The sequence below is a fragment of the Nannospalax galili genome, unplaced genomic scaffold, assembly GCF_000622305.1.
Source record: "Nannospalax galili isolate Female #2095 unplaced genomic scaffold, S.galili_v1.0 scaffold799, whole genome shotgun sequence".
Lineage (NCBI taxonomy): Eukaryota > Metazoa > Chordata > Mammalia > Rodentia > Spalacidae > Nannospalax > Nannospalax galili.
This window is the reverse complement of record NW_008343085.1, coordinates 1,140,708-1,143,510: the sequence shown is the minus strand read 5'-3', so window position 1 is coordinate 1,143,510 and position 2,803 is coordinate 1,140,708. Positions and strand designations below refer to the sequence as shown.

At 46.8% G+C, this 2,803-nt stretch overlaps 1 pseudogene; it reads left to right on the top strand.

Annotated features, from left to right (window-relative positions):
- Positions 1–2,158, top strand: part of LOC103738934 — an 18,944-nt pseudogene extending 16,786 nt beyond the window's left edge.
- The last annotated feature ends 645 nt before the right edge of the window (positions 2,159–2,803 follow it).

Below are 2,803 nucleotides of genomic sequence, written 5' to 3'. Positions count from 1 at the left end.
AATGGTGGAGATTCTAGGACCCAGGTCCATCCCACCCCATGCTGAAGACTGTTCTCTGCCTCCCAGGTTGTGGACACTACTCATGACATAAAGAAAAGAACCAGAAAGAACCTTCAGGCTGTTCTGAAGAGCACAGCAGCAGAGATGGTGACAGTCCTTGGGCCGTGTCCTGATATAGAGGCTCCCCATGTACCCTTCTCAGACAGCATCCCCAGAAATAAAGTTTACTATGTCTATGTTTCTGTGTGTTGGTCAGTCACCCTAGAGCTTTACATTTCTGTTTATTCAGTGTCTCTTCCTACAGCTATTTCTTCTCCCTGAGGATGTCACATCCCCATCCAAAAGCCTGCCTAACCTCATTCTTTCTGCTCCCCGCTGGTGTAGAGGTTGCCTCCTGAGTGTAGTGACCTGTTAATGGAGGAGTACATGGGGCACACTGAGGACCTCCAGACCCTCCAACTACAGTACAAAGAGATGAAGACAGTCTTCATGTTCATGATCCCTGCACTCCAAGTGGCACATTTTCAGGGTGAGTACGTATATAATGAGGGCTGCGGACATCTCATAGCTGTGGGTCCCAGGTCAGCTCTGTGGTATTCAGGTCAAAATTCATGTCTGGATCAGGTTTCTGGCACCTGAGGACATTATCTCAGTAAATCCATATGTCTAGTATAAGAGAGTGACTTCTTATCCAGACACAAATTAGGAAAGAAGTTACTCATACTGCGTTGACTTGCTGAAACTACTCAGCTGAGAGTGTCAGGGTCACTGTTTACCCATGGGATTCCATACGGCTAGTGCTCCAGCCTGGAGCCCCACACACCCAAATGTTGTGATTCCAGATAACATTATACCAAGGATACTGTCACCAAATGTGTGGCAAGACAGCTCCAGGCAATGGGCCACTATGGCACCATGTATCCTTGGCCCTAGGTTCCCATGCTTCTGTATACTTCTATGAGTTCCAGCATCTGCCCAGCTTCCTCAAAAATTACAAACTGCCCCATGTGAAGGCTGACCATGGTGATGAGGTTCCTTTTGTCTTTGGGTCCTTCTTCTGGAGCACCAAACATGAGTCTTCCCTGTTTTCCATGAGCTAATGTGGCCCCAGATGACCACCCAAGGGATGTTTGCACTCTCAATCCAAGTGAAGAAACCAAGACTCTGGACTAGGATGGGATCAAATATACAACCCCTCCAAATTCAAAAATACATGAGGGTTAGAATCTGTACCCCTCTCCATCTAGTCTAGGACAGATAGAATAAGGGCACATCGGAGGAGGAATGCATCTGGGGAAATGGAGTTAGAAGCTAAGATGGATCTCAGATCTGTATGTTTAAGGTGGGAGGGAACTAGACCAAAGCTTCAGGATCAGGCTATAGTTGGGATTCTAATTCTGGAGCATGAGTGGGCACCTCATGAGGTGGCAAGAACTTGGACCTTTGTCTTTCTCATGGCTACAGTTTACCTCACTGAGGAGGAGAAGCTGCTGAGCAGTAGGATGATGAAGTACTGGGCCAACTTTGCAAGAAATGGGTGAGAGCGTGCCCCACCCTTAACTCCTCAGGGGTGGGTCCCCATCCAGGTCTCCATTTGTGGTTTGTGGCCTCATTAGCATGCGTGATGAGTCCTTCATCACATGATAGAGTTGTCCCCACCCCAGGGCATACATAGACATATACATTGTAGGTGTCATCTTCTGGACATTTCTCCATGACTTGGCCAGTGGGCCATGGTGCTTTGGTACTGCTTTTTAGATCTTGCCTCTGAGAGTTAGGAAGAGAAGATGCTAACAGCTTTGTCTTTCACGGAGCGTACACTAGTGGGTGACTTGTTTCCCTATGTGGGAATACCTGCCCTTCAGTCCCCTCAAGCCTCTGGCCACTTGGTCCACTGCCCTTCCCCAAATTAGAGTGTTGGACTTTGGATCAAAGTAACCTTCAACCCTCCCTGTGGGAGTTTATCTTCAGGAACCCCAACAGCGATGGCTTACCATACTGGCCAGGATGGGACCAGGATGAACTGTACCCACAACTGAACATCCAGCCTGCTGTGGGTCATTCTCTGAAGGCCAGAAGACTACAGTTCTGGACCAAGACACTACCCCCAAAGATCCAGGAGCTAAAGGGGACTCACAGAAACCACAGAAAGCTGTAGTGGCCCATATCAGGATAGATAATGGGGGGTTGAGTGCTACAATAAGACCAACCTGAGGTTCCCAAAAGAACCTGGGTTGATTCCAATATTTACTTCAACATCCCTAATCTCTGCATTTCTCCATTCTCCTGCATGTGTAACAAAACCTCTGCCTGTCACTCCTCACTCATCCTGCAGGACCATCATTTGTTAGATGCACTCAATCAATGGTCCTGTAACTATGTGAGCCTCAAAGTGCCTCTATCTTCTTTCACACTACACTCAGACTAGGCGTCTTCCTCCCTCATCTTATCGTCTCCCATCCCCTCTCTTCTCCAAGCACTTGACCCTCTTCAAATGAAGCAGACTCTTTAGGGTTTATTGCCAAATCAGGTTCATTTATGTCAAAATCCCATGTCCTTTCTCAGTGAGTCTCTTATGTTCTCATAGGTATAAATGGTCAGTAGAAAGTCTGATTTCACAGAGCCCTTTTGTCTTCATAATTTCAGGATGCTGTTCAAAAAGGTCATAAACTGCAAACTTGGCTCTGTGGCAGAATCTTTGCCCTAGATATTCAGAGGTTAAGACAGAAGATTGCATAAGCTTAGGAGTTCCCAGCCAGCCTGAGCAATGTATTAAAACATCTCTAAAATAAAACCAAAATGT